Source organism: Oryza sativa, chromosome 7 (assembly GCF_034140825.1).
Source record: "Oryza sativa Japonica Group chromosome 7, ASM3414082v1".
Taxonomy (NCBI): Eukaryota; Viridiplantae; Streptophyta; class Magnoliopsida; order Poales; family Poaceae; genus Oryza; species Oryza sativa.
In genome coordinates this window covers 16635598-16646203 of record NC_089041.1, presented here as the reverse complement: position 1 = coordinate 16646203, position 10606 = coordinate 16635598, and the positions used below count along the sequence as shown (strand labels likewise).

The following is a 10606-nucleotide window of genomic DNA, read 5'->3' as shown; positions in this document are numbered from 1 at the left end:
TGCCCGTGTAAAATGTAGGGCATGTTTAGTTTCTTGCCGCTTTCAGCCTTACTTAAATTTTAGTAAGATAACAAACTAAACGCATTTCAACCATTATTACCTTACCAAACTTCATCTCTTAAAACTCTATCAAAATTTAACAAAGACATCAACACGAACAAAGCCAACACTACCTTGGTAATACCAAGTATTACCACAATTTGCTATGGTTAATTAGGACAATAAAGTCAACAACCCTGTAGTTTTTACAAACGGTTCAGTCAGGATAACCAGTTATGTAAATAGTTTCACACGGACGGTTTGCTAAGCCGAGAAACTGTACAGTTGTAACATGCCAAAAATATCTAGATACATTGCACCAGATTGATAGAAAGATACATTCTCTGAAAGATATATTCACATTTAGCAGTTCACATCCACATCCATGAAGATATTTTTAGTTAAAGTTATATAATGCGTACCATCATGTACACAAGTTTTCTCTTATCCTTAGAGAGATATGTACCTCCTATACCTCTGAGATGATAACTCTCTAAAAATAACTAGCAATAGACACGCGCTACGCTACGTCTGGACATGAAAGAGATTCAAATAAACTCATGAGATGTAACATATACAGAGATTCTATCGAAGCTATTAGTAACTTATGTTAACATTTATATTTTGTAAGGAAATACTACGGTCCAAGATATGAGATAAATACTACTTTGATACAATATTATTGAAAAATCTAAACCATATACAGACGATCAAACATCTGTTTGTTTCTCTGTACCGAAGCATTGGAAATTTGGAAAGGCAAATAGTGCTATTGGGCCACTCTATCCTGGTTTGCTTCAAGTACACAGTGCATATATTATGTAGCCCTGACAAAAACAAACATAATACTGAAATTAGTATAGAACTTATCAACTTGGAGATGAACTTCTGATATCTTGCAAGAAAGTTCACAAAGTCCGCAACAATAATGTAGTTTCGAAGGCATAGCAATTAAATAAAAATAGAATTGTTTCAGCCATTTGCAAAAATGTGCAATCAATAATATAATATCTCAGACATATGATAATCACTGAAATAGTTCAACCAAACTAACAATATATAATATCTCAGTTGTGTGCGGTATGAGATGCTAACTTTGAATGAATGCACCGTGGATTAACCTAGAACCCAATAGAACTTAGGGTAAATTTTCAGCCTCATCAATACTATAAAAGTAACTCATAGGGCAACTAAATCCCACCAGATTGTTAATTAAAACCATTGATGCAAGCCAAAAGGCTAATCTAGAATAGAAAGTTGCCTTAACTTTGAAATGGACACTTCAAGGATGAAATCTTGGATCTTGACCAATGGTTTGCAAGTACATGATTCTCGTTGAAATCTTTCGATTTTAGTTCTTGTTGATATTATAGGTAGCCTAGATCAAATACCAAATCTGAAGTAGCATATAATAAAAAGGACATAGACTGGAAGTAGTAGCTGCAAACATGGGTCCATTATATTTATTTTATAATCTAAAACTGCTTGTGTACACAGCCATGAGGAAACCAACAGAGTAAGAAAACCTAATGTCCCCGTTATAGTTGAACAATATGCGAGTGCCACTTAAAGGAAACGGTAACAAAATAAATTACTTTGATTTCTATGTTTAACAATTGGCATTACCGAAAGAGTGTTATCTTAGATACCTTATTGTCATGCACGACTTTCTTAGGACATGGCATATTAAACTGGTCCATATGATGTTGCAAATGAAGCACCAATGTGATAATTGAACTCCAGAAAGAAGTGATGCACAGGTTCCTGTTGGGTTGGAGGAAAGGAAGGGAACCATAAGGGGTAATAAGAGTGTAATCTATATACTTTGGCCTACAATAGCAATCAGAGCTGTTCATGAATGTGATTTGAGCAACATATAACAGGTAGGTTGTGTTCAGATTCTTTTTTTCTTAGCTCATGAATGTTCCACAATGGCAATCACACTACAACAAAAGAGTGCTAATAAGACGTTCTACTGAAGACAGTATGGTAGTCGTCTCAATTTCCAGAACCACTCCACCAATAAAGACGCTTCTCGAGACATTTTTAATTTCGTCTCATATCTAAAATACTTTTTTTCTTTTTTTATTTGGGAGAAATCCCTAAAAGCCCGTACTTATCACCATTGCGCCTTGCGCGCGGCCCACCAGCCCACTTCGAACCCACGATCTGACTCCTCCCTTCTCTGTTTTCCTTGGGCTGCAACTTCCTCTGCTCGCCACCGAACACAGCCTCCTCTCCCCATTGGAGCATCACTGCCGCTGCTTTTGATAAGCACCACCGCGGGTGCCTGATCGGTTGATCCTTCGCCACTGCCTAGCCCCTGTCGCCCCGCGCCGCATCTCTCCCCCCGACTTCTCCGATTCACAGCCATGGTACTATCTCCGTTTCAGTTTCTAGGGCTTGGACTCAATGTTATGGAGGCAGCGGCAGCGCCCATGCGGGCTGGATGCAGCGGAGGCAGATAAGGCACGGATCGCAGCAGCAGCTCTAGGACTCGAAGCTGCAGCCGATATATATGGTATGTTATAATCTAACTTGATTCCTGATTCTTGATTCCCGATTTGTCACGCCATGGGCATGTATTGTTTGTCTGTAGCTGTCATTTGTCAAATGCTGATTTCCTTCCTTGTTGGGCCGGTACTGAGAATTGGGCTAAGCCCATGTAAAGACTATATAAACCCTCAGCCTAATGAGTTGGGGTATCATTGAAGAAATAGCAAGAAACTAAATCCCACCTACATCGTCTTCCTCCTCTTCTCTTTCTCTCTCTGCTTCCTTCCGAAATCCACCAACTCTCTGTCTCACGATCTCGTGCTAGGCGTGACGCCGGCGACGGATTGTGCGGGTCGTGACAACTTTGGTACCAAAGCCACCGATCTGTGGGCGTGCTGGCGAGGAAGAAGGGAAATCCAACTCTGACCGATCGTGTGGAGATGGCGGAAGGCGAAGTCGGATCTCTATCGGAGAAGGTTACTGAGCTCACAGGTAACCTCAACGCCATCCTCGGGTCGCTGCAGGGGATGGAGAAGTGGATTCCATCGGTGGACGCTAGCGTGAAGGAACTACGACAAGCTGTAGATCAAGTCAACTTCCAAGTCACGATCCTGGAGAACCGAAGCCAGGAGACTACAACTCCAAAGGGACAAATGCCCGAAGGGCACTGCGTTGAAGAGAATCACCAGGGGAATGCTACTGGGGCAAGTTTTGCCCAAGAGCGACCCCTGGTAAAGTGTAAGTCCAAATTTCCTCAATCTCCAGTGAATTTTGATTTGGGGGAGAATTCAGAGAGAGAAAGTGGGGGATCTCAAAGTTTTGAGAAATTGGGTGGACCTAGATTGCCTAAGACAGATTTCCCCAAATTTGATGGGGAGAATCCTAAGCTTTGGAAAACCAATAGTGAGAAATATTTTGGCATGTATCATGTTCCCTATGAAACTTGGGCATCCTTTGCAACCTTGCACTTTACTGGAACTGCTGCACTTTGGCTGCAAACTTATGAGGAGTTGCACTGTGTAGAAAGCTGGCCAGAGTTAGTCGTTGCAGTCCATAGCAAATTTGGTCGAGACAAATATCAGCAACACTTAGAGGAGTTGGAAAATTTTAGGCAGCTAGGGAGTGTAGATGAGTATCACACTAAGTTTGAGGAATTGATGCATAAGGTTCTAGTTTATAACAAGGCTTTTGATGAAACTTTCTTTGTTACCAAATTTGTTGGGGGGCTGAAAAATGAAATCAAAGCAGCTATTAAGCTGCACAAACCTCGAACTGTTGATACGACTTTTTCCCTTGCGAAAACGCAGGACGACTTACTTGGAGAAACTAATGTGAAGTCGTCTGGCAAGACCTCATTCAGAGAGCCCTACAAGCCTAGCTCCAAGACACCATTCTCGGGCAAGGGAATTCTAGGATCATCACCAGATGAGAACAAGAAGGTGGAGAAAAAGCCAAGGTGGGAGGAGAGGTTTGACTCACTCAAGGCAGCAAGAAGGGCTCGAGGAGAATGCTTCAAGTGCGGGGAGAAATACGGGCCTAGACACAAATGTCCTAAATCTGTGCAGTTATATGTCTTAGAAAAACTGCTGGAGGTATTTCTGGCACAAGAAGGCAATAGTCACAATGAGGAAGAGACTGAAGGTACTAGTGATGAGGAACTCATGCTAACTGAATGTGCAATGTCAGGTACCACTGGGAAAAGAACAATAAGGCTACAAGGGTTGCTGCAGAATCAGGAGATTCTTGTTCTAGTGGACTCGGGAAGTTTCAGTAACTTTCTTTCTGAGCAATTGGTGTCCAAGTTACAACTACCCACTCAGACCAGTGCACCATCCCAAGTTACCATTGCTGATGGCGGAAAAATATTATGCAATCAAGTTGTTGCTAACCTGGAATGGTGGTGTCAAGGACATACATTCAGTATTGATCTGAAGGTTCTTTCTCTCGACAGCTACGATATGATACTGGGAATGGAATGGTTGGAAGATTTCAGCCCCATGTGGATTGACTGGAAGCGCAAAAAGATGAGGTTCACTTATGCAGGCAATAGAATTACGTTGGTTGGGGTTAAGGAATAGTTGGATCATTGTAAACCAGTGACAGCTAAGCAACTCAAAGGGTTGGCCAAGTCAGGGGCAATTGCTCAACTGGTATAGCTTTGTTCACTTGAGGAAGCAAAATTAGATCAGCAAATACCCCCAGAAATTCAGCAGGTCTTGGAGAGTTACAAGAACAGATTTCAGGAACCTGACACCCTTCCCCCTCATAGACAATTTGATCATGGCATTCCATTGATGCCAGGAACCAAACCTGTGAACCTGAAACCATACAGATACTCTCCAGGACAGAAGGATGAAATAGAAAGACAAGTAAAACAGATGTTACATCAAGGAATTATCAAACCTAGCACCAGCCCTTTTGCTTCACCTGTTTTGCTGGTCAGGAAAAAGGATGGAACCTGGAGGTTTTGTGTTGACTACCGTGATTTGAATGAGGTGATGGTCAAGAACAAATTTCCAATGCCAGTGGTGGATGAGTTGTTGGATGAATTAGCTGGAGCTCAATGGTTCACCAAACTCGATATGAGGTTAGGGTATCACCAAATCAGGCTGTTGGATGAAGATGAACACAAAACAGCTTTCAAAACCCATCATGGATTGTATGAATTTAGGGTGATGCCTTTTGGACTCACCAATGCACCTGCCACCTTTCAAGGACTCATGAACTCCATTTTTGCCCCCATGCTCAGAAAAGGTGTGTTGGTGTTTGTAGATGACATTATGGTCTATAGCTCCAGCCTGCAGGAGCATGTCTATCACCTGCAGCAAGTGTTTGAATTACTTCAACAACACCAACTGTTTGTCAAGGCCAGTAAATGTTCTTTTGCACAACAACAATTGGAGTATTTGGGGCACATAATTGGGGTGACAGGGGTAGCAACTGACCCAGCTAAAATTCAGGCAGTTACAGATTGGCCAGTTCCAAAGACACTCAAACAGTTGAGAGGTTTTTTGGGGCTCACAGGATATAATCGAAAATTTATACAGCATTATGGATTACTGGCAAAACCACTCACTAATCTGCTGAAAAAGGGGGTCAGTTACAATTGGACCAGTGTTGAACAGGAGGCCTTTGACTGCCTAAAACATGCCTTAACTCATGCACCTGTTCTGAAATTGCCAGACTTCCAAAAGGAATTTGTAATTGAGACAGATGCCAGTGGCAAGGGTATTGGAGCTGTCCTCATGCAGGATGGGCATCCCCTGGCATATATCAGCAAGGCATTGGGTAGTAAATCTCAGAGTTTATCAACCTATGAGAAAGAGTGTCTAGCAATTCTACTTGCTATCAGAAAATGGAGACAGTACCTTCAGCACAATGTCTTCACCATTCAGACCGACCACAAAAGTCTCATTCATTTGGGGGAGCAGCAGTTTCTTACTGGAATGTAGCACAAGGCCTTTCTTAAACTGATGGGGTTGCAATACAAATTGAGGTATAAGAAGGGACAGGAGAATCAGGCCGCTGATGCTCTTTCACGCAAAAATGAAGAGGAGAATATGGCCATTTCTACTAGTGTGCAAAAATGGCTAGAAATAATCCAAGAGGGGTATGAAAGAGATGATAAAGCTAAACATTTGCTCGCTGAACTTAGTTTGAGTCAGTCGGGAATGGGGGATTTTCAGCTGCAACAGGGCATCATAAGGCATAAGGGAAAAATCTGGTTGGGTAATCACCAGGAAGCCAAGCAAGCAGTCCTGTTGGCCTTACATAACAGTGGCTTGGTGGGTCATTCGGGAGTTCATGCTACTTATCAGAGAATTATAAGAGGTTATTCAGTTGGAAGGGACTAAAAAAGGATGTGCAACAGTATGTTTTGAGCTGTGACATCTGTCAACAGGCTAAGGTGGAACATTGTAAGACACCAGGCCTACTCCAACCTTTGCCAGTGCCATTGCAGGCTTGGAATACAATTAGCCTACACTTTGCGGAAGCTTTGCCCAAGTCTGGGGGATTCGACACAGTGTTGGTGGTCATTGATAAATTTACCAAGTTTGCCAAATTCATACCCCTTTCTCATCCTTTTACTGCTCTAACAGTGGCTCAGGCTTTCATCACCCACGTGTATGACACATTTGGCATGCCTCAGTTCATCATTTCTAACAGGGACCGCATCTTTACAAGCGCACTGTGGCAGGAGTTGTTTAAACTGGAAGATGTGAAGCTGAATATGAGCTCGTCGTACCATCCTCAAACTGATGGACAGACTGAGCGTTTGAATCAGTGTCTGGAAGCTTATCTTCGCTGTACAGTCCATGCTTGCCCCACCAAGTGGTCTCAGTGGCTTTCCCAAGCACAATACTGGTATAACACTTCTTTGCATAGCACACTGGGTAAGACCCCCTATGAAGTTCTGTTTGCTCGCAAGCCCGGTCACTTTGGCATAGCTGATTTGGGGCAATGTACTGTTCCTGATGTGCAAATGTGGTTGCAAGAACGAGCTGGACTAAATGAGTTGCTCCATCAGCAGCTTACACGAGCGCAACAGCGTATGAAACATCAAGCAGATAAGCATTGATCTGAACGATAGTTCGAAGTTGGTGACTTGGTCTATCTGAAGTTACAGCCGTACGTTCAACTGTCTGTGGCCAAGAGATCTTACCAAAAGCTCAGTTTTCGCTTCTTTGGTCCCTATGAAGTTCTGGAGCGAGTTGGTGCTGTTGCTTATCGTCTTAAGTTCCCTCCTGGCAGTCAAATACATCCGGTGGTACATGTCTCCTTGCTCAAGAAAGCCATTCACCCAGGTACGCCGGTTTGTTCTAATTTACCTGCCCACTGTTTGGACACTGCAGAGCAGGTGCAACCTGAAGTGATTCTCCGCCGTCGCTTGATCAAACGCGGCCGATCGGCTATTCCTCAAGGTTTGGTTCAGTGGACAAACATGCCTGAAGAACTTGCTACCTGGGAGAATCTGCGGGAGCTGCGCCAGCGTTTTCCATCAGCCCCAGCTTAGGGACAAGCTGGAAATTAAGGGGGAGGAAATGTCACGCCATGGGCATGTATTGTTTGTCTGTAGCTGTCATTTGTCAAATGCTGATTTCCTTCCTTGTTGGGCCAGTACTGAGAATTGGGCTAAGCCCATGTAAAGTCTATATAAACCCTCAGCCTAATGAGTTGGGGTATCAATGAAGAAATAGGAAGAAACTAAATCCCACCTACCTCGTCTTCCTCCTCTGCTCTTTCTCTCTCTGCTTCCTTCCGAAATCCACCAACTCTCTGTCTCACGATCTTGTGCTAGGCGTGACGCCGGCGACGGATTGTGCGGGTCGTGACATGATTCAGAAAAAAAAAGTTACTTGACTGTTTAATGGACGGTGTACAGTCTAACTAGAAAGTGTCACACCCTAAAAATCCTAAATATATAAATTGTTGTTTAATTGGAATTATTAGAATTTATTTTAAAAGCCTAGTAGAGAAGATCTAATTTTAATTAATAAATTCCAATATAAAATGGGGCCAGATAAAATTTCATTAAATACTTTGCTTAACTCTATAATTCCTAGATTTTTCTGGGATTTATTTGAGCTAAGGAAGTATTTTTAATAAATGGAATTGCATTTAATGAATAATTTAAATTGAATACGGTTTTTAAAATCCTCTTTTGGCTTTGGGCCGAAAGTCGGCCCAAAACCCTCTCTCTCTCCTCCTCGGCCCAAGTCAGCCCAAGTCAAGCCGAGCCGCCCGCGCGCGCGCTCGCTGCCGCTGACAGGTGGGGCCCACCTGTTAGGCCTGTCGTCTACCTCCGGCCGGCTGCCGCCCGAACCCTAGCGCTGCGCCGCCGTCGTCTCTTTCCAAATCCGACCGACCCTTTCCGTTTCCGGTGAAATCAATTGAGGGGAAAGGATCCTCGTGATCCACTCTACCTTTTCCCTTTTGGAAACATCGTCTAAATCGCTTTGGAAATTCGCGCATTCGATCTCGAATCGGATTCATCTCTCTCTCCCGAACCCTAATCTTTCCATCGCGTCGCCGGTCACCGTGGGCCTTCGCCGCCATGCCCTAGTCCCTATATAAGCACCCCCAGGTCCTCCGCTACCCGTCGCCACCCTGGCCTTCGTCCCTCGTCGCCGGTAGAACCCTAGCACCGTGTAGCCTCGCGCCGCCGTCGTCGCCGCCGCTCCAGCCGTGCGCCGCCGTCGCTCTAGTCGTCGCCGTCACTCGGGGAGGTCACCGTCGTGGTCGCCGTCTCGTCGCCGTCCTCGTCCGCCCCTTCGCCGTCGTTGTCAACCACCGGAGCACCGTCGCCACCGTCGACCCAATCGTCTCCGCCGCCTTTTCCTCATCGCCGGCGCCGTCCGTTGCCCCTCCGCCGCTACTTTGGTCACCGGTGAGTTCGCCGTGCCGTCCGCTACCCGTAGGTGCCCTCCGTTCGCGCTGTCGTGCCGTCGTTCGCCGGCGAGCATGCACGCCCGAGCTGCCGCCGGTGGTGACGTCACCGCCAACGTCATCGTCGTCGTTCCCCGTGGCCCGGTCGTGGACCGATGGATCTTGGCCGTCCGTTTTGGATAGGATCGATCTCGGCCGTTCGTTTCTGTGAGCCGCCACCGTGCACCCGGTCCACCGCAAACCCTAGCTGCTGACGCAATAAACCCCTTTTTCCTTTTCAAAAATAATTCATTATTGCGTCATAATTCAATTAAAATCCATATAACTTATTTAATCCGATTTAATCTTTGAAAATTCATAACTAATTCATCTTAGCTCGGATTTAGTTGGTTCAAGTCTCTAAATTTTTCTAAAATTGAGATCTACATGTTAAAAATATCCACATGTACTGTTCATGCTGGTTTGTGTGCTGTTTTGGTGATTTTGCTCTTTTCTGTTTAGGTTCCGACGTTTTTGGAGAGTCTGAGTTTGCAGGAGAAGATTTTGAAGAGTTCCAAGGCCAGCAAGGCAAGTCACACAGATCCCAAACAACCCTTGAGCATGTTGATCCCGTTTAAAGCTATTGTTTCTATTCAACTATTGCATTTATTTTCGAATGTCATTGGGTGGAATTAACCTATTGTTTGTTATAGCCCTTTTGTTCTTGATTACTTTATTCCTTGATACCTTGGGTTATTATAACTTGACTAGTTGAGCTTTATATATTGGTTCAGCTAAATATTAGATATGATTGCTTAGCTATGCTTAGAAACATTAGCACACTATTGGGATAACTTATGACTCACTATTGTTTAATGATGGCTTAATGATAGCTCATGATGGTTAATCATGATTGGTTAATTAATTAAATTGCCAACTAAAACTTGATAATGGTGGGTTGTGAGAACATGGTTTTGATGGTCGTGCTCATGACAATTAAGGACCGGTTCACGAGTTTCGGTTGTGAAACATTAACCGTGCCAACCACAAGCCAGCGTGGGCAACGGCTTTACCTTTTGTATAGCATGGTTCATTGCGGAGCACCAAACTAAGAAGTAGCGGAGATAAGCCCACGGGGGTCGTTGGGGAGTCCATGCCTTGTTTATAAGGGGGTGATTATGATCCAGGAAAGGTGCGCTGTGGTGGATTGTGTTGTGCGAGGGGTACTGTCACAGCTCCTTTCCGAGATACCGAGGTGGTATTGAGGCACATGGTGACATGTTGTGGGGCTGTGTCTTGTGGGTACACTGGTACACCTCTGGCCAGAGTAAAACTATTCGAATAGCTGTGCCCGCGGTTATGGGCGGGTCTAACAATGTCTTTCGTGATTAGTTTCACACTTCTCACCATAATAAAAGATGCTATAACTGGTAATAATTTGATTAGCTCCTGGTTTGGAATGGTATATTCCTGGTTTGGAGATAGAACTGTGCAGCCGGGATTGGTTGTACAGAATGGTTGGGCCTATGCAACAGGGTATGTTGTATAGCGTTGGATTAATATTGTTTAATTAAATACTTTACTATTTTATGAAATTCTGAAATGTTTATTAAATGCTATTTATGCAAATGAAACCATATTATGCCATCCTTTGTTATCCTGTGCACTTGCATATTTGCTGCGTGGCTTGCTGAGTATGTCATAT

At 44.1% G+C, this 10606-nt stretch overlaps 1 long non-coding RNA gene across 1 annotated transcript; it reads right to left on the bottom strand.

Annotated features, from left to right (window-relative positions):
• Positions 1 to 573: 573 nt before the first annotated feature.
• LOC136357197 (uncharacterized) lies at positions 574 to 10334 on the bottom strand. The gene is made up of 3 exons (XR_010742380.1): positions 7756 to 10334; positions 1689 to 1803; positions 574 to 866 (listed from the first exon to the last, which is right to left on the bottom strand). It is a non-coding gene; the product is annotated as an uncharacterized lncRNA (long non-coding RNA).
• Between the last annotated feature and the right edge of the window lie 272 nt (positions 10335 to 10606).